This window comes from Rhamphochromis longiceps, linkage group LG7 (assembly GCF_057381845.1).
Source record: "Rhamphochromis longiceps isolate RC_006_pf linkage group LG7, R_longiceps_female_GT1.1, whole genome shotgun sequence".
NCBI classification, from domain to species: domain Eukaryota; kingdom Metazoa; phylum Chordata; class Actinopteri; order Cichliformes; family Cichlidae; genus Rhamphochromis; species Rhamphochromis longiceps.
This window is the reverse complement of record NC_140563.1, coordinates 32,060,192-32,085,596: the sequence shown is the minus strand read 5'-3', so window position 1 is coordinate 32,085,596 and position 25,405 is coordinate 32,060,192. Positions and strand designations below refer to the sequence as shown.

Genomic DNA, 25,405 nt, shown 5'->3' with positions numbered 1-25,405 from the left:
GTGGCGAGAGTGGGAAGGAAAAACCTCTCAAGGAGGGGCAGCTGTCTGCTGTGACCGTTTCGGAGTGAGGGGGGGAAAGACAGGACAAAGACACACTGTACAAGAGAGCCAGACTTAAACCCTCTTTCCCCGCGCAGCTGTTTATGATTTTACTGCACAGTTTCAGGCCTTTTCCCCCATTTGCAGCGACAGTAATTTCCCTGAAGTAAATACATTACGTGTCAGTCACTACTGTGCATCAGATCCCAACTGACAGACAGAAAATCATATGAATGTGATGTGCTTAGCGGTGTCTTTATTACAGTGAATGTGGGGAATGATGGCTCACATAATTCATCCACAGCTGGTAGTATGTGTTGTGATAACACTTTAATGAGTAGTAGGAGACTACATAGCTTTGCCAATCCTGAAAAGCTGCTCCACACCACCATGAACCAGTGTCTGTATCCAAAACGATATTTTGATTAGTTTTTGTCTTTTTACTTGAAAACATGAAGACACTCTCTCTCAGTGTTTTAGGTTCTAATTTAACATGCATCTATTATAAATATATGACACAAAATGCAATAGCGAAGAAGTCTTCTAAAAGTTCTTGAATCAATTTTAATTTGGTTCTGATTCTGCCAATTTCAGTTTTAAGTGATTCAGACACTACCTACTGCACTTTAGGACAGGAAGATGTAATACTGATGTTTGTATTGTGCTTGTGGTCTCCGTTTCATGAAAACAAACAAACTGGTGTGTATGTGTAAGTTTGGTGATGGAGTTTTTATTATGAATGAATGATGAATTTTTATGAATTATTATGTCTATTTTTTATGCTTAAGGACAACAGATGGAAATTAATTCTTGGCTATAATCTGGTATGTTTACATTCATGTAATTTTTTTTTTTACATTTATGTTCATTAACATGCACTGTCCTAAATAAATAAGAAGAAAAATACCTTTTAACTGATTATTAGCTAAAGTTCAACTAAGTTCACATCAATTTAAAATGAATGAATTTATTTACTAATGATGATGACAACATAATGTTTAATTAGCTTGTTAGCCGACTGCTGATTAAAGCTATTTTCGGCTGCTCCCTTATTCGCAGCGAGTCGCTACAAATCACTGACAAAATGAAAACAGAGTTATTATTGCTTCCCTTTGGGCGGCTGTGGGATCTCATATTCATGCTCCTGCTGTATTGTAGAGATCCCATTAAACAGCTTCTGCATCTGATTTAGGTTAAGGATTTGTCTTCTGTTCATTAAATCCAAAGAACCACATTATGTCCAGCACACAAGAGTTAAAATGAACTCCATCATTAAAATGTTGCTTATCTCTGTATATTATATTGTGTAATAATTTCAGTAGCAGACACTATATATCAGCTTTTGAGAGTTTCCTTTGTAATGCAGTGATTAATGTTTCTTTCTTCACCTGTCAGTCCTTTTAATGTTAATCCTGGCTGGTGGACATGATGATGGCTGAAAGGCTTTATTCTGCTATATGAAAAAGTCTTTACTTAATTCACAGACTGGAGTAAAGGGACAGAAGTAACAAGAAAGATGAATAACAACAAGCAGAGAGATCATTTTATTTGTGAAAAGAGGAAGCAACAAGGTGGAGATGAGTTAAAAGAAGAAGAGCATTGGACGGAGGATGGAGAGCAGGACAGAGAGAGACGATAAAACAGAGATGTGGAGCAAAGGGGAGGAGTTAAAGAGGAAATAAAGGCGAACTGGAAACAGAGGGCAGTGATAGAGGACAAAGAGGCAAAGAAAGAAAACAAAAGAGGAAAGAAGTGAAAAGAGCCAGCAGTAAGTAAACAGACTTTCAGATTTTATTGAACCCACACCTGAGTTTTTGTGGACTAGTGTTGCGTCTGCTGCTGTGTAATTGCTGTTGTCAGGTGATGAATGCAGCTCGAATTCATGACAAACAGAAGCTGAAGTCATTCTGGGAGCAGAGGATTGTTCAGCACAGCGAGCAGACAAATGGGGAGGAGAACCGTATGAAGAACAGCGCTTTGGCACGGTCAGCAAATACAAAAACATAACAAGTTCTGGAAAGTTCCTGATCCAAGTGTGTAATTTCATAGTGCGAACCCTGATTAACATTCCAGATGATTTCAGGCTGGAAAATATTTGCTTTTTAAAGCCTGTCTTTGATGTGTTGGATAGCAGCAGAAGGATGACCTTTTGGAGTGCAGTATCCCTGATTTGCATGCATCCCAGGAAAACCAAGATGGATGAAGTCAGCTTGGTTTCTGCCCAATAGAAACAATGTGTGCTGTAAAAGCACTTTTTTAACCAAGCATTCTTTGCTCCTCAAACATTGTTCCTCCAGCCCAAACAGTCATTTTATTTCAGTGCCTAACACTGACAATACTGCATATCTATATGTTTCAGTTTTATTAATACAGCAACCCACAACAATATGCTGCAATGAGACAATGTATATATATATGTACAATATAATGTACAATATAAAATATGGAAGTAACCTCTTTGATGCCATCTCCTGGTTCCTGGCTTTTGGCCTCATCGGGTGGTGACCTCCATTGTGAACTAAGGTAGTTTGGAGCCACGTGTTAAGCAGCTGGGTTGAGAATCAGCATCATTGAAATCATTGAGTTTAATTATCTTGGGGTCTTGTTCATGAGTGAGGGGAGACTGGTACTCCTACTGAGCTGATGTGAAACTAAAGCTGTCAATTTACTGGTCGATCTACCTTCCTGACCTCACCCATGACCATGAGCTTCAGGCAGTGACTGAAAGAAGGAGATTATGGATATGATATCCATAATTGGATATCCATAATTATGGATACGGGCAATGAAAATGAACTTCGTCAGAAGTGTGACCTCACACTTTAGTAAAGATAGGATGAGGGGCTTGGTCATTCAGGAGCGAATCAGAGTAAAGCACTTCTCGTCCACATGGAAAGGAGCCAGTTGTGGTGGTTTGGGCATCAAATACCTGATTGTCTCTGCTTATCATGGCGCCCCAATGAAGGATGATGAATGGATGCTATCCTTGCACTAGAAATAATAGTTTATTAAACTAACATTAATATCAGAGTACAAAAACGAGCAGCAACTCATCAGCTTCCGTCCAAATATCCATAATAGACAACATAAATGGAAATAAACCAGGGACAGATTTTGTAAACCTAAAAGAAAAGAAAGGTGCTGGGGCTAGCACTGCTAGCTTCAGGGCCCATTTAACATATATAGCCAGTTGTGTTGCACACAAAAAATGATGTTCCCACAGCTCTGTGCCATGTCTACTAGTGCTGAGAGTGCAAGTACTTAATGCAGTGTTCTTCTGAACAATAGGTGTTGATGGAAATTACATAGCAGAAGAACTGTATGATCAAACTGCATGTTAGGGACTTGAAACTGTATTTTTTTTATCTTGTGACTAAAAGGCATTCTAACCCAAACCGTACACCAAAAAAGTTTTCTAATGAAACTTGCTTATTTCTAAACACCCTGGACTACCACCAGCTGACACACAGTTCATTATACCAGTTAAATTCCAACAGATGCAAACACTTCACCAGTTGAAATGTGACATATTGTGTTGCCAGTCAAAGCTTGTTAGCATAGCTTCCATATTCCAACTGAACATAAGTTTGACAGCATGATGGGTGCTTCCATATGCTGAGATGTTACGTAATCAAATCTATATGAGCTTGGTGAAGAGCTTTGAGTCAGTGTTTGATGATGAGCAGCAGGGTCCGTGAGAGGCACAGAGGGAAGAAAAGGGCATCAAAAATAAACTCAATAACTGCCCTTTGTTCCGTCTCACTGCGTCATAACTTGATTAGTTCAAAAAATGGCTCGGTTATGTTTCCAGCTCTTCTGTCTGTCATCACGGAGTACCCTGAGAATGTTGATCCGAGCCAGTTTGGCTATATGTTTGAATCCTGCAGATCAGCGTGAGTATTTGAGGACAGACAACCAGAACGCAGCAGATTAACCAATGCAAGATGGCGTGTGCTGACAGATGAGCACAGACACAACAATATTAATCCATCAGCTAACATAGCCTAGTTCTCGCTCACTCAAGCACACTCACACAGACTCACACACACACTTCCTCTCTTTCTGTAACACAATTATCTGTGACAGCAATGACCGAAGATCAAGTTTCGCTGGATGTCTGCACGATTACTTTAAGCCTAGGAGTTATGGTGTCAGGGCAAATACTGGACTCTGATGCTCATCTCGGCTTCCAAACATAGAACACATCCTAAAAAAAACAAATGACTTTTTCTTCTTTCACACATTTTAAATCTGTGCTTTACACCAACAAATGGACCGCAGTGCTGCTGCTGGGGAGCAGCTCTTTCTGTGACTTGTGAGTTCAGAAAAATGTGCAATAAATTTTTGATTAAAATGTGAAAATCTCTCAGGTTATGAAACATTTATATAGTGTAAAGTAGTTCCTAACTGCACAGTGATATATAGCTTTATGTAAACTATAGATCTAAAGAACAGCCCTGCTGCAGAGGTACAGGATTAATAATCTTTCCGGGGTAGAATTTCAATACCTCCTTTATTTCAGGCAAAAGTAAAGTTTCATCAGCGCGTAGTCAGTCAGTGAATCACCTTGTCTAGACTAAAATATCATCACTGGTTAAATGGATTGCTGTGAAACCTACAGACAGGGATGCTTCTGCTCTAATGATCATTGGGATCATTAATCTAGAACCACAACAAAGTAAAAAGAAATTGTGAAACGTATTGATAACTATTGGATAGACCTCAGTCCTCGAGGGCCGGTGTCCCTGCAGGTTTTAGATCTCACCTTGGGTCAACACACCTGAATCACATGATTAGTTCGTTACCAGGCCTCTGGAGAACTTCAAGACATGTTGAGAAGCTAATTTAGCCATTTAAATCAGCTGTGTTGGTTCCAGGACACATCTAAAACCTGCAGGGACACCGGACCTTGTGGACTGAGATTGCCCACCCCTGGGATAGACACATTACCAGCTTGGTTATTCCCATAATGTGTACCATAGCAGCTTAATGTTTGATTGCCTTTGTGTGCATAGCAGCCTCCTGACCTGGAAAAACTGAAAGCAGTTCTTTCAATTGCCACTTAAATGTGGTTCTGGGATCAATTCCGTATCAGTGGTTGGATGTAGCTACTAGAACTATGATATTTTGGCTGAGTGACATTTTGGCTAATATTAGGTATTTGGCAGTATATCTGCATTGGCATTTATAGCAGCCAGTATATGAAAATTTAAAAAGTATTGTGTTGGATTGTTTGTATCAGGTAAAGATCCTACAATGATACAGAGAAAACTACAACAATCAAAAAGTTCCCTATGTGCAAGTGCTACAACAGTGACAAGGAAAAACTACCTTTTAACAGGAAGTAACCTCCGGCAGAACCAGGCTCAGGGAGGTACAGCCATCTGCCATGACCGGTTGGAGGTGAGGCGAGACGCAGTGGAAGAGAGCCAGAGATTAATAATGACTAACAATTAAATAGAGTGTCTGTTGATTTGACATAGTTCATTTACCATAGGGCACTCTGCAACCAGATGATCTGAGTGGAGCTGAGCATAGTGTAAACAAGTAATCCACGATTTTTGTGACAATAAAACATTATTATTAAATTGCATTGTCAGAATATGTTATTAAGGACCTGTAACTACACATAAAATGTTAGAGAAATGTTCATACTTTGTGTGTCAGAAAGAAAAGAATTATTGAGCTACATATTGAATATTATATATCACTTAAAATCCTATATTATTGTGTGCTATGTTACCCATTGTTTGAAGGCCTGTTGGTGCAGCTTTATTAATTTGACCATGACCATTTTAGTTTTGGAGCATATTTGGACAAGAGGGTGAAGCACATCCATAAAGTGAAGGATTGTAGGAATGTTTGTATGTCTCTTCCTTTTAACCGTGTGGTGGATTGGTTACCTGTCAAAGGTAAACTGTGTGTCTTGCCCTGTGACAGGTGAGAGTGGCAGTCTACTAAAAAATCAGAAAGGTGACTCACTCACTTTTGGAGATAGCCTCAAGTGGCCATGTGAGGAACTGCAGCTGTTTTAAATACACTGCCATCTTCAAATATCCAACTTTACAATAGAAAGGGACGTATCTGTACAATCTGATACAGCAAATAGATGTTTTATCAAAAAAACCCAAACCCCCCCAACAAAAAACGCATACCTGTCACAGCAATTCACAGCAGCAGTGGCCACAGCTATCTTTTAAACATACATACTATTTTTACTCAAAAATAAGTCTAAGCTTAAAAGCCATACTCTCACTGCTGCTCATTGTGTAGCTCACACACCTGCCACTGCTGACTCAATTGATTCCCCTGAGGTACTTGTTGCTGCCTTCTCCCTGCTGAGTTGAGCTCAGTGCTTCATTGTATGGAGTGACACGGTAAGAGCCTCAATGTCACGCATTAATGCTGAGCATACAAGATTAGTTTTAACAACATAATTGCATCGTTCACCTGAACTGTGACATTGCTAAATCTTGTGTCATAGTATTATAAACCACCTTAAAGGGTTTCTGATGAAACCCACACTCATATCTCTTTTTTAAATAGGTATTTTCATCGTAATCACCGGCTAATTCTTTACCTCCTCCTTGTTTTTCTCTCTCCTGTCATTGCTGTGAATGCTGCCTTCAGACTGAGGGAGCAGTGGGTCATCAGGTTGGAGCAGAGGAATCAACACCTGCAGAGTTTCTTCGAGGAGAGAATGAGACAAGCGCAGAAATCCCAGCAAATCCACGGAAAGACCGATTCACCCTGAAACCAGCAGATAAGCCAGAAGGTGGTTAAAGAAAGAACAGCTGCTGTCCAGATATTGTTTATGGTGCTAAAAAATAAATGTGTAAAGGTCAGACCTTTACACATTTATTGTCATTGATTTTTATGAAACAGAGGAACTAAAACAAACAAAAAACAAAACTATATTCAATATAAATTAAATCCACTAAAACTCCATGAACACTGTTATACTTTATTGCTGCCTGGTGCCACTGCTTAGCCAGTGTCATGTAAATATGTTGAGGATACCATGCGTTCTTAAATAAGTAAATGTGATGTCTATATTTGCAGTAATAAAATCAAAAGATTAAAAATGCTTCATGTGTTGGCTGTTATTGATGCCCTGCATTGTTGAGAATGAACAGTACTGGGAATTAAAGAATGGCAGTGGGTATTAAGAATAACACAGTGCAGCTTCATCACAGAGTAAACTGGCATTTAACCACAGAGCTGAAGCAATGCACAGGGACATGGACATTAACCCGGGAGACAGGCAGGTTTTTAGTGCTAGCAGTGCTAATGCTGGCCACAAATGTCATCTATGGAAGAATGTTAATCCTAAATGTGCAGGTAATATTACAGGTAATCCAGTATTTAACCTCCATTAGACTGTGACCAGTGTTTACTGAGTTCTGTATTTTAGGTTAATGATTAGTTAATTATTTTGTTTTATTTAAGTAACTAGAGAAATATACGTTTGCTCTTAACTCTGTGTTTTTCTAGTCTGGATAATTTCTAGTGCCAAAGTGAACAATGTATTTTCACTTTGGCACTAGTCTTTTTTCTTTTTTAAAATTTTTGAGCAATAGCAACTATTCTGTCTCAGAGTGATGCTGGAAAACAGATTCATGCATTTGTTACTTCAGGGCTGGTCTATTGTAATTAATTATTATCAGGCTGTTCTAAAAGCTCCCTTTGAAGCCTTCAATTAATCCAACGCACTGCATTGAGAGTGCTGATAGGGAGTAGAAATGGAGACCCTATCCCTCCCATAGTAGACTTTGTTCAATTAGCTCATAGTTAATCCAGAATTGTACTAGTATAAGTACACAGCCCTGTAATATCTCAAAGACCTCGAAGTATAATGTTATCCCTTTAGAGCACTTCACTCTTAGACTTACCTCTGACAGAGTTTCCTAGAGTTTCTGAAAGTAGAATGGGAGGCAGTGCCTTCAGCTATCAGCCTTCAGGACACAGATGCTCTGTAGTTTAAGATTCGGCTTTAAACTTCCCTTTTGAATCCACTTACAGTATCAGAAGGTGCTGAATCCTCCATTAACTATGCTGCTGATTCCCATGATGCACTGAGCACTTAACCTCCACTTCCCTCTTTTCACTCCCATATGTTTATATGCTATTAACATTAACATTCATTAATGGCATAAGTAAACAGGGTTATCATTTGCATGGACGTCTCTGTTTGTGAGCGCAGAAGCCCCACCCACACAGTCTTTAATCCCTCTGTTTGGGATCATAGAGTGCAGGCTTGACGCTCCAGTTAAACTAATTGTGCTTTTCCATATTTTCTATCATTAAAAACCTCTCAGACTCCAAACTGCTTTAAACACCCGGTTTCGGACATTTTATCAACTCCTTGCCCTCTCTGATGTCAGTAAGAAGGGATATCCCCTATATGGTCACCTGAAGCATATGGCTCTTGCTGTGAGTATTGAAAAAGCCAGGTGAACCGAAGCCCTGTCTAAGATTTAAAAAATTAAAATATTTTTTTCATACCACAGTCATTCAGGGAATTGCCGTTTTACACCTGAAATTAATTAGCTTATGGTTTTTGTCTTAAAAATAAAAAAACATAAAAAATAAATGTATTTTTCCCCAGTGTGCACTTTGTTTTATATTTACATATTTATTGTGTGTGAAAATGTGTACCGTGTAATATGCACAGTGTAACTGAATGCATACTGTACCTCATCAGTAGCTACTGTATATCTATATGAAAATACATATAAAAATGTAAGCTGAGCAGTTAACTTGACATTTTTTATGTTTTTTACTCGGCATTAGTGCACGGTGTGCTGATTCTACATTTCTTCGTGTGGCCACCAGATGGCAGCAACAGACAGAGAAACACATGCAGCAACTCAGTCAATGACCTTTTCTTTCTGACAAAAACATGACAATAAGTAAATAAAAAGTAATGCACGAGGACAAAAACTGCGATGATTTACATTTTCATTAACAAACAAATGAAATAAAAATGTTCCTGAGAGATGAGATCCAATCAGAAATAATGACATTTTGTAGAAAGGTAGGACAAGCTTCAAGGAAAATAAAACAATTTGTGAACCGTGTGATAAAAACATAACAAACCTTTACACTTTATATTTTAGTCAACTGAATCGATTTCAGATTTATGATAATCGTATATTTAGTCAAGTAAAACCAGTCTAAAAGACTTTAGATTATGACACGTTTACAATTGAGAACACCATTAAATGACAACCAAGCTTCATACACAGAGATTCGAATAAAGCAACTTTGCCATAGATATAGAATTTACTACTACTACTAGTGTCTACAGTGGTCACGTGTTTTGTCATTTCAAGAACTGAAGATGTGGTCAAATTTTTCTTGTGAGTTGCAACATCCCTACATGTTACCAAAAAATGGGGTTAAAAGTTGAGGTTAATGATTAATCCATGTTAGAAGAGTAGCAGAAGTCTGAGAATGATAACATGTAACAAACCAGAAAAATGTGTAATAGTGCCATTAAAGCAGTCCACTGGTCTTTTGTTATAGACAACATAACTCTGCAGGCACAAAATACACCTCAAATTAAAATATATATTTTTCAGAGTGTTATCCTCTGAGGGGTCATGTCAGCCGGCAACCAAGAAAATACAGCTTCAACAAAAGTGAGAATCACACTTTAATGAAAGCCACGATCTTTCTCTAACCTAATTGAGAAGTTTTCTTGCCAAAACCTCACCAAAAACTTTCTGTCCAGGAAAACATTTCAGTAGATTCAATTCCGTTAATAACCTTTCGAACATGACTGTGATGATCAAACCCACAGTGAAATATTATTCAAATCAGGGGGTGTCCAAATCGACTTTTCCACTGAGAAAGGGAGAGCAGCCCTCCATTCTTCATAGAAATGCTTTACTCTGCAGTTTGCATCTTTGTGGGGAAGGATCATGCTGCAGCAGGATAATGAGCCCAAACACACCTCAAATCTTTGAAGAAGGGCTTGAAGATTGAACCCTGCCATGGACCTTCAACCACAGTGACCTAAAATCAACTCCACACATGAGGGAATTTGGAAATTGAGAAAAACAAACATTTTGGACATGATAGGAAACTTCTGGGACAACATAGGGTAGGGCTGCACGATTAATCGTTAGAAAATCGCGATCTCGATTCATACTTATGTGTGATCTCATTTCCAAATGACAACGATTTAAAAAAAAAAAAAAAAAAAAAAAGACGGCGACGATTGTACCGCATTTTGATCCGGGACGTAATCTGCATGAAAACAAGCGCTCACTCTTCCTGCTCAACAAATGACAAGGGCGGAGCCTTATACCACGTGATACAGAAGCTGTGCCGTGTGATGCTAAAATTAGCAGGGAAAAAACAACGGAGAGCACGTCAGGGATGACGAGAAAGTGACAGGAGAAAATCCGTCCCGGTCAACCTCCCAAACATCAATAACGGGAACCTTATACAGCGCTTCCCTATACACGTCGAACTCCCGCAGGCACAAAGAAATTACGGAGGCTATCACTTATCACCTGACCAAAGATATGGCTCCCATCAACACTGTGCAAAACGAGGGATTTAGGAAAATGATCAACACCCTAGACAAACGCTACACAGTGCCGTCCCGCAACTGTTTTTCTATTGTTGCACTACCTGCTCTATACACGAAGTGTCGAGCAACGGTGGAGACGGAATTTCAAGCAGTACAACATTTTGCGGCAACAACAAAACCTGAGACATTTGTTGTTTTTATGTTTATTTATTGTTTTTATGTTCAGTCTCAACTGTTACGAAGTTGATGTGCAGCTAATAAGTGCAATAAATATTTATACTGGAAAAGAAAATCGTGAGAGAATCGTGATTCTCATTTTATGCAAAATCCTGCAGCCCTAACATAGGGTATCTGATTTTGCACAAACCTGTTGAATCCTTGGCTTCTGATGTGTCCGTGACACGAGTGTGGTGTCACTGACAGGAAATGATGATGTGCACGCTGGGTGACCTGCGGGTTCTGAAAAACTTTGTGAATAGATGAGACTGGACGTGACCTGCTAAATTTAAAGAATAACCTTGCTGCTGACAAAGACAAAAACCTGAGTCATTGCTGCTGCTGATAGAAACCCAGAGAGAGTGGAAACACAAATATTCTGCGATTAGAAATAATGATGATGACAGTGGTGATGATGCTTTTGTCCCAGTGGTGGTGAGACTCGGGGCCTGTTACAGTTTGACATTCTCTGACCGTAGACCGTGAGCCGACTAACCTTCACTGTAAAGGGTGAAAACAGCTGTTTTTCTGAATTAGGCAAATTGAAGCTCCAATATTACAGTTCACTGGGCAGAAGGTAAATAGAGGGCAGGACCTTATCTGGCATATATATAGTAGTACATACCACTCAAAACACTTTTTATGCAAACCGTAAAGTAGTGTGAATGTAGCTTTTAGTCTAAACTCTATCTACAAACCCAATCCCACAAACATTGTGACACTGGAAAAAATGCAAATAAAAACCGAATGTAAGAATTTTTCACCACCTGACTTGACCAGACTTATGTGATATGCTATTAATGTAAATCTATTGCTCATCCTACCCCCACACCAATCACAACAGTGAAGGCGGGACCAAACTATCTATTGCTCATCCTGCTGTCTTGTCAGAGGCTGAGAGGCCGGTATGTGTGGTGGACCCAGAAGCAGACTCAAGGGACTGATTGGATTAGTAACAAAATGCAACTTTATTTAATTCAGGAATGTGTAAGGACATGAAGAACTGAAGCAGGAGACTCAGGGCATGAATAACTGAAACAGAGAGAGAGAGGGAGGTTAGTGCTGGATGGAAAATGGCTTCCAAAGGTAATTTGTGATTGTGGAGGAAGTTTACTTGCAGGTCAGAGTGTAAGTTGACATCAGGGAGGGGGACTGAGCGTGAATCCAACTGAACCACGAGGCAAGTGAGTTTGGGAGTCCAACCTTCTGTTCCAGAGATCTAAGCTGAGCACCGAGCAAGAGGGCAGGCAGGTGAAGGAGCAGTAGCGTGGTGGCAGTTGACTAGCATTGACGAGACGAGTCTCTTTAATGCAGGTGAGTTGAATACTGATCCAAAACCAAAGGAGAAAACTGGTCACACAGCGAAACAAGCGACGAAGGCAAATGATACCCAAGAAACATGACAACTGAGTTTACCTCCACGGAGATAGCAGACAAAATGGCGATAAACCGAAGGCTGAGCTGGTCTTAAATGCCGGCCTGCTGATTACAGGTGATGAATCACAGGTGGAGGTACTGGGTAAGACATGAAACTCCGCCCCCATTGGCAGAACCCGAACACCATGGAAAGTGGAAAAACATACCACACATCAGACACTCGCTCAGATCAAGACAGTCTTTCTTCACCTGGAGACTCTTGTAAAAGAGATATTTGATCTAAAAAGTTTTATTTAAACTGGAAAAAAAATCTAAGTTCCAATAAAAATAAAAATACATGAAAATATGTAGACCAAATGCTGATTGGCTGAAAAGTGAGCCAGAAAAGGGAGGAAATCACAGCAGCATTTACCAGAAGAGAAAGAAGCATGGAAAAACATCAAAGATCAGAAAATAGAGCAGGAGCACAGATGGTGGCTGCAGTAGACACGTTTCACACTTGGTTTCATTTCTGCTGTTTGTTTGTACATCTTCTTTCTTTAACATGGCGGGATGAATGACCATCAACAGCACAGCGAGAGTAGCCCATAGACTGGTTCCTTGTGACACTGACCCCATGGTGAGGGTACACAGCTACAACATGTAGATGGTGTTCTGCAAAGCTGTCTGTAAGCTGTGCATAGGAGCACCACTGACGCATGTTGGAGCACGGGGGGGCTACAAAGCTTCACCTCAGCTAACAGGAGGCACTAAAAAGGACCTGTTGATCATGTTTGTGGTATTCATGCCTTTGTTAAGTCAAAATAAGCCTCATTCTGTGCAGCAGGTTTGGATTTCCTTGCACAGTGACAAAGCATTTAGCTCCAGGCACTGAAGGCTAAGGCTTAGACCCCTGCAACCCATACGGAAAAAGAAAATCCTAATTGCATTTTATTTACACACAAGAAGAACTGGATAAGTTGAAATGTACTGTGTGTTAGTGGAAGAAATATGCTTGTCACTACTCAGTAAACTAATTCCTGGCATTTCTATACTTCAGCTAATATTCTCTGGACTTGATTACTTACACAAATTCTGTCCAGTAGACTTTTTCTCTGCCAAATAGAAGAATCATCTCAATTAATTTGAAAGAATTCATAATATTTACAAATAAGAGGAATTGTTTTCCTGGTTTGCTTCTACTGCTTCTGTTACGGTCTTATTTTTTCAGCTATGCAAATATGTAGCAGTGCATAAAGATCCTACAAACCATCTAACAATTGATGATTCTGCCGCATTGGTGGCATCTGCTGGACTGGAGCATCGAACCAAACATGGTAATTGATGCATTTCTCTTGCGAGGGTACAATTCTTCAGCTCAATGCAAACAAGAGGAGCTCACTGTAACAAAAACTAGAGCTTAAAACCAACAAAAGCATCAAACAGTATTTAAGATTTAATGTTTTTTAAGACTGGAATAGAGCTTTGGCTTCTCGGATGATGGAGTACATTCATTGACAGCATAAGGGATACAAACAGGGACACGCTTTTAATTTGTTCCTTAGTCCAGTGTTTATAAATCCCTTTCATTAAAGAGCTTAAAACTTTTCTGCAGTCCCTGTACAGACTTTATGTTCCTGTGTCACACCACATCCTTATCTTTGTCAGTGAGCCACAATAAAACATAGCTGGAGGCCATAAAAACAGCCTGTATTATGTTTTTGACACTATAATTCTAATATTCTAACAATGTCTTGCAAAAGAAGTGATATGTAACTTTAAATTAACAATTGAGTTCTCTGAAAATAATCCTTAATTAATTGGAGGATAAAGGTCAACAGCGTGTAATTGGTACACTTTGAAGGAACATGTGCTAATTAAGTAAAAAGGGTCCTTTATTCAGTTCACAGCAGGTCAGTGGAACATGGAAAAAGGTTGTTATTTAATAAAAGTATAGAAGCCTACAAATAGTTTCTATAGTTGTTGGCTTTTACACCTTTATACCATTTATCCAGTTAATACCATTTCTTTTCACATTTCTTTAAAAATAAAGTTGCCTGGCTATGAGCAGGACTGCATTTACAGATTATGTAATTTTTCATGGGCCAAATTCCACAGCTTTTTGATCACACTTCATAAACATGACTAGAGGGTCCTTTAAGCGTAGTCACTATTAAATCATTAAACTTAGATCATTATTCATTGATTAGCATCTTTTTTTCTTTTTTTTTTTGCCTGTCCCGTTTGGCTCTTTTGCCATCAGAATTGTTGTCTAAAGGCAAAGAAAGATGCCCAACGGATTTACTTTACCAAATTGACCATCCCAGCCTTGCCGTAATGGTCCATTTGATTCACCTTTTATTGTTTATTTTATTTTCACTTACTGAATACGGGACAGACTTGACTGGGGGAAAGAAGGGGAGAAAGAAAGAGGGAAAGAGAAACAGCTGAGAAGAGGGATGGGGGAGAAGGGCAAAAAACAAAAACCAACAGAATGAGCAGAAAAAAAATGCATCTATCGATCACCTGGATCACCTGCTGAGAAAGAAAAAAGAAAACAAGCAGAAGAGAACAAGAGTAATAGAATAAACAACATCACAATGATATATGGGAATATGACAGTAAATACTAAATATTAAACATTATTGTGCAGCACATAAGATCAACAGAACACAGTGTGCTTTGAGGTAGGAGCCAAAAAGGGTGTAGTTTGTGGGTGTGATCACCCGTGTGTACACCTGTGAGCATGGACGCGCTTGTTTTTTTTTAAAAGGTTCCTTCATGTAATGATCTGCTAGAGGGTGTGGGGGGGCCACAGCCCCGTCCTCCAGTGCATGAAGCAGGTATGGAGGAGATCAAAACTCCAGACATCCAGAGGCCCCCAGAACACAAGAGACCAAGGAAGACCAACAGAGGGGCAGCTGCGCCACTGTCCCAGAAAGAGCTGAGGAGAGTCCCAGATGAGGGCTCACTCAGCAGCTGCGGAGCAGAAGCCAGGGGGAGTTGCAGTGACGTGCCCGTGAGCTCCGCTGGCAGCCAGCTGTGCCTGAGTGACCGAGCCCCAGGCCGAGAGGCCGGGGGCACCCCACCTCCGAAGTGGCCCGAGCGAGCCCCAGGCTCCAGGCCCCGATAAGCGGCCGCCAAGGAGTGAGCCGGTGTGTGTACCTGGACGCCCATCCCCAGACACAAAGAACCACCAACGCACCGATGTCTGAGGGAGTCCGCCACTGGCAGGGGAAGTGGTGGTGGGGGGAGATAGGCCTCCAAACCTTGGAGGGCCTGAGATGTCCCCAGAGAGGTGGCGTCTGACACCCAACCTGACATATAGACACAGAAATACAGGCACACACAGACACAAACATCCATCCCCACCCTCATGCTCTCATATGCACTTACTCCACACTCAACCAACGTGGAGACAGACATAAAGAGACGCTGTACACACGATCACACTCCCCAAGCGTACTCTACGAACCGGGTCTAGGTACCCTTGCCCCTGGAGGGGGGAACTGCACCCAGACCCAGGTGGTGTTACCCTTTTCCCTGCGGTGGGGAGAGAGAGATTGGCATCTTCTTCACACTGCACTTCAGAGGCTAGTTCACCAATGTGTCCCATAAATGTTACAGTGCTGGGACATGTTGCAAGGACCTGCACATTAATGTCACAGCGTCTTCAAAATGGCTTCCATTTGGAAAAAGAGAGTCACGGTACAAAGATGTTTCTGTTGGCTGAGTGTGAGGACAGAGACTGCTGTACAAAGAAATTATCATGAAAGCAGAAACATCAAGAAGAATTGTCCTTCACTGGCAAAGAACAGGCTGAATGTACTTTACCTTGTCTATGAGTCTGCGTGTGAGGTTTCCCTTTCCCTTCATTCACATTTTTAAATAGAAAAATCCTTAATGACCGCTCAGTGAAAGGTTGCTGACTTACAATTTAACAAAAGTTGTTAAAAAGGCCAGTAGTGACTAAAAAAAAATGAGGCAAAATCGAAAGCAGGAAAGGGCCACAAAGCTGAAACCACCTGCTTTACATTAGTTGGAGTTAAAAACATTTTATTTACTTTACTCATTTCTGCTTGCTTTTACTTGGTGCCATAACAACTAATTATAACATTTTATGAATTTCATACATAACAAATCACCTAATGGGCAGACAGGTAAGTCACAGTCCAATTTAACCAACCGGAGCCTAATATAGCGCAGGTCAAGGTCAAGGTCAAGGCTCTTTATTTGTCACATGCATAGTTATACAAGTATAAAACACAGTGAAATGTAGCCTGACACACTCCTCGACATGTGCAAAAAAATTGGGAGGGGGGGGGGGTGTAGAGGAAAAACATTATATATATATATATATATATATATATATATATATATATATATATATATATATATATTAGGGGTGCAACGATATTCGTATCGATATTGAACCGTTCGATACAGTGCTTTCGGTTCGGTACACATATGTATCGAACAATACAACATTTGTAATTTATTTTATCAATTTTCCTTCTGACGATGCTGTCTGTGTTGAGCGCTCAGTGAATCTGCGTTCGACTACTCCGCCTAGGCTGCACTGTCCAGCGCAGATCCACTGAGCGCTCAACACAGACAGCATCGTCAGAAGGAAGAGGGCAGGGCACCTCCCCCACCCTCATTCAGATCTGGCGTTTGGAATTATTTTGGTTTTCATGTGACGTATGACCCTGAAGGTAAGCGAGTCATGGACTAAAGTAAAACAGTATGTTGGATGTGCCACGCAATGCTCAATTACATGGGTGGGAGCTAGTGTGTTAGCGCAGTTAGCTCGTTAACGGAGATTTGCCGTGTTGTGGCGTTAAGGTCATTTCAACGAGATTAACCTGAAAGCACTAGTGGGAACACAACGAATATGACTGCACATTTACGCCGACATCATCCTAGTGCAAAGACAAGTGGAAGCAGACAAAAAAAAGCAAGCATGCTACTAACTTTAGCCGAGTCATTTAGACAGCTGTTAGCACATGATTCTCCTTATGCTGCTGAGAATATAGCCCAGAAGAAGCGGATAGTATAGCTTTTATTTTGGAAAGAGCCATTTCTCTGTAATAAACTCTCTTTTCCAAAGATGAGTGATTCCTCAATCAGATACAGGGCTTGCAATATCGCTAGCCCGACGTCCCGGAGCTAGCGATTTTTTCAGTCGGGCTACCAAAATCTATCTCTTCCCTGCCCGTCGGGCTATTGTAGGAAAAATATATGTCAATGCTTTTGTATTCTTTCGGAAATGTAGCTGGGTAATTATGTCATTGGCATCGGTGAGCCACTGTCAATATGTGACATATTGAAGTCGCGTTTGAATTTGCGCTTGTTTTTTTGCTTTCACTTTGCAATCGTGCGAACTGTGTATAGAGAGCGACAGCACTGATCTGTGAGTGATGATAATTTGTGCACCAATTCCTCTGACATCGTCTTATTAATCGTTAGCTTACTATGCAAACATGACGCAGCAAGCTTAAACATGTGAGAGGTTGATCGCGCAGAGAATCGCTGAGCTTATGTGAGTGCGTGTGTAAAAGCATTTCAGTTCTGCTGAGCCAAATAAGAGAGGTCAGGGTGAAGAAGTGACAGCCAAAGAAAAGCTTACCACAAAACGGAGAAGTTATGACAAATCAGACTATAAGGCAAAAAGAAAGTGCAGCTTTATGGTTTCATGGACAAAAGAATTTCTGTGGCTGCAATATGATGAGCTAAATAACCAGGGCTGCACATAAATGGTCCGCAGGTGCGCATTCGCTGTCAAAATAAAAAACACGCACAAGGGTTAGGGTTAAATTTAAAAACTGTACTTTTGAGTTAAAATATATATTTATATTTTTAATAAATGACAAATTAAAAATGCATGAACATTTTTTGTATCGAAAAAATATCGAACCGTGACACCAAAGTATCGAACCGAACCGAACCGTGAATTTTGTGTATCGTTGCACCCCTAATATATATATATATATATATATATATATATGTATATGTATATATATATATATATATATATATATGTATATATATATATATATATATATATATATATATATATGTATATGTAGGACCACAGCGACCTCCCTGAACAGGGTCCAGTAACCATCACAGTGGCAGATATCCAAGAAAGGGTCTCCAGTATGAAGAGTTGGACAGCACCAGGGCCCGACATGGTTCACGCCTACTGGCTGAAGAAGCTGACTGCACTCCACGAGCGTCTGGCAGCACAAATGAACCAGCTGCTAGTTAACGAGAGACACCCGGAATGGCTAACTGAAGGCCGGACGGTCCTGATCCCCAAGGACCCCAAGAAGGGACCGGTCCCCTCCAACTACCGACCAATAACCTGCCTCAGTACTACATGGAAGCTCCTGTCAGGCATCATATCGGCTAAGATGAACAGGCACATGGGTCAATACATGAGTGGGACACAGAAAGGAATTGGCAAGAATACCAGAGGCGCAAAACACCAGCTACTGGCAGACAGAACAGTCAGCCGAGACTGCAAGACCAGACTGACCAACCTGTGCACTGCCTGGATTGATTACAAGAAGGCCTATGACTCAATGCCCCACAGCTGGTACTGGAATGCCTAGAATTGTACAAGATCAATGGGACCCTAAGAGCCTTCATCAGGAACTCAATGGGGATGTGGCGTACAACACTAGAGGCCAACTCCAAGCCCATAGCACAAGTCACCATCAAGTGCGGGATCTACCAAGGAGATGCTCTGTCCCCACTGCTGTTCTGCATAGGCCTGAACCCCCTCAGTGAGATCATTAACAAGACTGGCTACGGATACCGACTACGGAACGGAGCAGTTGTCAGCCACCTCCTGTACATGGATGACATCAAGCTGTATGCCAAGAGTGAACGAGACATCGATTCACTGATCCACACTACCAGGCTATACAGCAATGACATTGGTGTAGTCGGATGGTATCAAAGAGAGGGAAGGTAGTCAGAACTGAGGGGATTGAACTACCAGAAGGCAACATTGCAGACATAGAGGACAGTTACAAGTACCTGGGGATCCCGCAGGCAAATGGGAACCATGAAGAGGCCGCTAGAAAGGCTGCAACCACCAAGTACCTGCAGAGGGTCAGGCAAGTCCTGAGGAGTCAGCTGAATGGTAAGAACAAGATCCGGGCCATCAACACGTACGCCCTGCCCGTGATCAGGTACCCTGCTGGGGTAATAGGCTGGCCAAAGGAGGAGATAGAAGCCACTGACATAAAGACAAGAAAGCTCCTTACCATGCATGGAGGGTTTCACCCCAAGTCCAGCACCCTGAGGCTATACGCTAAGCGGAAGGAAGGGGGCTGGGGACTGGTGAGTGTCAGCACCACAGTCCAGGATGAGACAAGGAACATCCAAGAATACATTGGGAAGATGGCCCCAACTGACCGAGTGCTCAGTGAATACCTCAGGCAGCAGAAACCCAAGAAAGAGGGGGGAGACGAGGAACCATCATGGAAGGACAGGCCCCTGCACGGTATGTACCACCGGCAGATAGAGGAGGTGGCTGATATCCAGAAATCCTACCAGTGGCTGGACAAAGCTGGACTGAAAGACAGCACAGAGGCACTAATCATGGCAGCACAAGAACAAGCTCTGAGTACAAGATCCATAGAGGCTGGGGTCTATCACACCAGGCAAGACCCCAGGTGCAGGCTGTGTAAAGATGCCCCAGAGACAATCCAGCACATAACAGCAGGGTGCAAGATGCTAGCAGGCAAGGCATACATGGAACGCCATAACCAAGTGGCCGGCATAGTGTACAGGAACATCTGTGCCGAGTATAACCTGGAAGTCCCGAGGTCAAAATGGGAGATGCCCCCAAGGGTGGTGGAGAATGACCGAGCTAAGATCCTGTGGGACTTCCAGATACAGACGGACAAAATGGTGGTGGCTAACCAACCGGACATAGTGGTGGTAGACAAACAGAAGAAGACGGCCGTAGTGATCGATGTAGCGGTTCCGAATGACAGCAATATCAGGAAGAAGGAACACGAGAAGCTGGAGAAATACCAAGGGCTCAGAGAAGAGCTCGAGAGGATGTGGAGGGTGAAGGTAATGGTGGTCCCTATGGTAATCGGAGCACTAGGTGCGGTGACTCCCAAGCTAGGCGAGTGGCTCCAGCAGATCCCGGGAATAACATCGGAGATCTCTGTCCAGAAGAGCGCAGTCCTGGGAACAGCTAAGATACTGCGCAGGACCCTCAAGCTCCCAGGCCTCTGGTAGAGGACCCGAGCTTGAAGGATAAACCGCCCGCAGGGGCGTGCTGGGTGTTTTTTATTATATATATATATATATATATATATATATATATATATATATATATATATATATATATATATATATATGTATATATATATATATATATATGTATATGTATATATATGTATATATATATATATATATATATGTATATGTATATATATGTATATATATGTATGTATATGTAGTATATACATTGGGTGAATGTGCAGTAGTAGCAGCAAGCAGGTGAGTTCTGTACATTAATATGAATAGACATCTGACTATTTTACAGGATAGACAATATAAACATATTTAAAATTAAAGGAATTGAAATGTACATTGTGCCTTGGTTTAGTGTCTGGAAGAGGTAATAGTAAGGTAATAATTTCACTGAGCTTCTTTCGTTTAAAGATTTATTTAGGGTTAAAGAAAAGATAGAGTGGGCTATAAATGTTTATTCTGATGCTGCTATGATCAAAAGAAGCATTAATTTTGGTTCAAAATGGGTGGCTGTAGCTCAGGTGGCAGAGCAGGTCAGCCACTAATCAGAAGGTCGGTGGTTCGATCCCAGGCTGCCTCCTGGCTGTGTGTCAAATATCCTTGGGCAAGATACTAACCCCACGTTTGCCACCTACTGGTGGTGGTCAGAGGGCCCGGTGGCGCCAGTGTCCGGCAGCCTCGCCTCTGTCAGTGCGCCCCAGGGCAGCTGTGGCTACAATGTAGCTTGCCATCGCCAGTGTGTGAATGTGTGCGTGAATGGGTGAATGACTGAATGTAGTGTGAAGCGCTTTGAGGTCCTTAGGGACTAGAAAAGCGCTATACAAATGCAGGCCATTTACCATTCAAAATGGGAAATAAACAGCAGCTTTCTATGATAAAGTGACAGTTTGATGCTTTGTTAACCCATCCATCCCGCCCCAGATTACACAATTACCAGTTTGGACTGGGCTAACAGAGAGAAACAGACATGATTACCAACCATAGCCAGGTTCATCAATCAATTCCGATCCCTCCCAAAAACCAGACAAACAAAACACAAACTGAACACAGAAAGACGAGCAGGTTCAAATCCAGAACATTGTCGCTTTGACTCAACTGAGTAAATTATAAAAGTTGTTTACTTACATTAATATCCTAAAAGGATCTGTAAATTAAACGATTTGCTTCTTTAGAAGCTCCTTTAAAATGTAAGCTGCATCACAAATCCACACCTCTCTCTGACATGTTCCCTTTGGTCAACGGATTTTTGAGTGTGTTGTTGAAATACATCATCTACACTGCACTGCCAAAAGGAAATAAAGCAAAGGAAATATTTCTGAAGTACTTCATTGTATTGCATCATTTCCTGTTAGCACAAAACGTTAGGAGTATGGTGTTTTCCTATACAGTCACTGAAATTGAGTAAACAAATGTTTCTTTATTCTACATACACAGAGTAACAGTATGTTTGTAGTAGTGATGGGATTTCCGGCTCTTTTTAGAGAACACCAATCAAGTATACATAGTAAATAAACCTCAGGTCTCCAGTAGATTTTCCACCAGACTGCTTGGTGTGGTACTAATACAATACCAGAATCTAGGTTAGCACATTTTTCCTTGTGTTGTTTGACCTCATAGTAGCTTGTGTGTTCTAATCTATTACCCACTACTGCCAGCCTCACTTAGCTACCTGCCAGTGAACCATCAGCTTCCAAGCTTCCCAGACCAGCTCCCTATTCCACAGCCACCTGCTCAACTCACTTTGCCAACCTCCAGTCTCTGCTAGCTACCATTCACTATGAGAGACCATCTTGTTGCCACCTCTGCAGTCCTGGCTGTATTACAAAAAAATCCTGCTGAACTGCTTAATCGGACTCTTTCAGAATCTTGTACAGTTTTTAACAAAAGCAGTCCACAGTCTATGAGCTGCTGACAAATATCGAAAACCTCAAATATTTTAATGCTGAATCCTTTTTTTTATACCAATACTGTCTTCCATTGTTTACCTTCTGCACAGATTGTAATTGTTTAAAGCCAAATTCCAGTCTAAAGAATAGGTAAAAAATGCACTTTTAACTGGAGACACAGAGGGAACTGTGAGTGCTAATTTTAAGAATCTTTACTTTTTCATCTTAACAGCAACATTCACCTGACAGCTGTTATTCACACTGTATGCTTTACTGCACATCTTTTTTAATGGTTCTTTTCACAGACGGCTGCAAAGGTTGATTAACAACTGAGCAAAGTTCAGGATTATAAACATCACTTAACAAGCTCAAAATCTTTTTGAATGTCTTGAGGCCAGAAAATTTTTAGATGTCAGTTGCAGTCAGAGTTGATCATCAAGAGCCAGCATCAACAACAGCAGCATTGTGATTTATGGTCAGCAGGGGGCATTGACGATATCCAAACTAACGGAGAGGGACCGCTGGTTTTTCACATTATCTGATGTGATCTGGATCAGTGCTGAGTTTAACAGCTGGACTCCCCTCCATGATGACTGTTTGTTCAGTGATTTTCAGGACTGAAGCTCTCAGCAGCTCATTATGAGGCCTGTTCACACACTAAAGCTCTCACACAGTAAAGCTCATTTGGTTAAAGTGCTCAGCAGTGACCCTAAATCCCCTAATTTCCTCTCCAGCAAACTGTTGGTACTTAGAGACTCAATGCAGTTCACAACTGAGCTAAACAATCCCAGACAGACTTTCTGGGGTCTTTGTTCTGTTAAACAAGTAACTTGGCAGAAACAAAGGAAAAAAGAGCTGTCAATGCAGGAAAACTCAAACAATTTAGCATACGTTAATATCAATAAGTTACAGACAAAACCCAAAACTTTAAGCCCACTGGTTCCTGTTGAACACAATAATCTTTATAAATGTCTCAAATATTCACCATAACAATAAAGACAATAACAGCGCAAGACTTGGCTGGGAAACTGCCATTCTTGTGGATATTACGTTGACAGGTACCAACCTAAACACGACTGCAGAGCAAACATGGTAGCAAGCTCCTCAAGCACTACAATACATACTGTCATACCTCTGAAACATGCTCAGGAACAGCTCGAGCAACCTGACAAAGACCCCAAGGTGTTCAACCCAGAAACCCAAAGTGTCTACTGTAACCCACAGGACTCCCAGATCCTCCCTGATAGGTCAGAGCTGTTTTTGCAGCAAAGGTATTTGGATAAGTGGTTAATTTGTGACTTATTGGTGAAGTTTCATTCTTTTTTAAATGCCCAGGAATTCTTTAAATCAAGTGGACACTGGTTCCTCAGGATGCTCACTGTAAAAGGAAGCTATTATTTAGTATAGTTTAGCCATTTAGTTTAGCCAGACACACATGTAAAGACAGTTCTTACTGTACACATCAGGATTCAGGTCTATGTAGAAAAATCTGAAGCCTCAATGACTGGAAGTAAAATGCTGAGTTTCTCACATCCGTGTGGATGAATTTTGACCCATGCTTCTTTATATTGCTGATTCAGTACATTTAAACCCCTTTTCCATTAGTACCTACTCAGATCAATTCGGCACAGTTCGCCACAGTTTTCAGTTAGGTTTTCCATTAGGTCATCACTAAAGTGTTACTAAAATGTGACGTCATCATGCTTCATGCCACCGATTGGCTGGTCAGTAGCATCACTGGACGAGTGATGAGTGTGTCTCATTCACAAAAATTAAAACCACCATTTTTGAAACCTGGCAACCGAGCAGCGGGTATATTCTTGCCTCGACGTCCACCTTTGTTGTAGCGTTTGTGTCGCATATTAATTATGTCATTTGATTATGTCCTGTTGCTATAACAACAAGCACGCACACACGGATTGTAATGGAAAACCAGTCGATCCGAGTCAAGTCGTGGCAAGTCAATCTGAGTAGGTACTAATGGAAAAGGGGCTTTAGGTTTGTGGGCTTTTGTTTATGCACAGTGCTCTTAAGGTCCCATCAGCACATTTTAGTCAGGCTGGGAATTGGACTGACTGAGCCATTGCAGCACCTTGATTCTTTTATTTTTCTGCCAATCTGCTGTAGATTTGCTGGAGCGGATCACTGTTCCAGTACATGATCCAATATATCGGACAGATTGAGTCATGCTGTCTTTGGTATATGGAGGAGTTCATGGTTGATTCAATGACTGGACGGTGCCCAGGTCCTGTGGCTGCAAACAAAAAATAACTGGCACCCTTTCAGACTTTTAGTAGACCACAGGTATCAATTTCAAAATCCTCCCATTGTTCTCAAGTTATCACATTTACAAGATTTTCAGAAAACTTGACCTCTGCTCTTAAAGTCAAGGTCACTGAGGTTTAAACTCATCTAAGATGTTTGGTAGAGGGGTAAAAAGCCCAAATCAACAGGCCTCCATGACAGTTGGTCTGATTTTGGCCAAACATGGCATGGTCCATCTCCATGTTAGTTTCATCTATTCAAAGGGCATTGTTCCAGAAGTTTGCACTGTCATGAACTTTTAACATTTAGCATGCAGCCTGTAGAGTCTTAGATGCAGCTCTTGGGTTGTTTTGTTGTTTTGAGCATTGGATGGCCCGACTTTGGGAGGGGCAGTGTGGCATTGTGTTAACAAACACAGAAATAAACATGTTTACATCCTTCTACAAAAAACAAAACAAAAAACAAGAAAACAAGATGTCATCAAAGGTCACCTCTTCTCACCTACACTATTTTTTCACAGCTGTGATGAGGAAGTTTTTCGGTGGCAAAAACTTTCATCAAATATTGTCTCACTATAAAATCTTGGACCATAACATCATATGTATATTATGTGGAGTTATTAATAGATGTTTTCAGAAAGTAATCCACTCGAATTTGATGGTTTTTAACTGATCAGGACAGAAATGAAAAACACTCTGTAGCTGCTTTACCACACAGTGTTACTGCCTGTATTCAATGTGTTCAATTTTTCATCCTCTACGAGACTGCGCGTCTCTCAACCAGATCCAGAGCTACTTCTTTTTCTTCCTCAAACATT

General features: G+C 41.1%; 1 long non-coding RNA gene across 1 annotated transcript; it reads left to right on the top strand.

Annotated features, from left to right (window-relative positions):
• The first annotated feature begins 1,774 nt into the window (after positions 1 to 1,774).
• LOC146665644 (uncharacterized) lies at positions 1,775 to 7,011 on the top strand. Its single transcript, XR_014912402.1, has 2 exons — positions 1,775 to 2,024; positions 6,670 to 7,011. It is a non-coding gene; the product is annotated as an uncharacterized LOC146665644 (long non-coding RNA).
• The last annotated feature ends 18,394 nt before the right edge of the window (positions 7,012 to 25,405 follow it).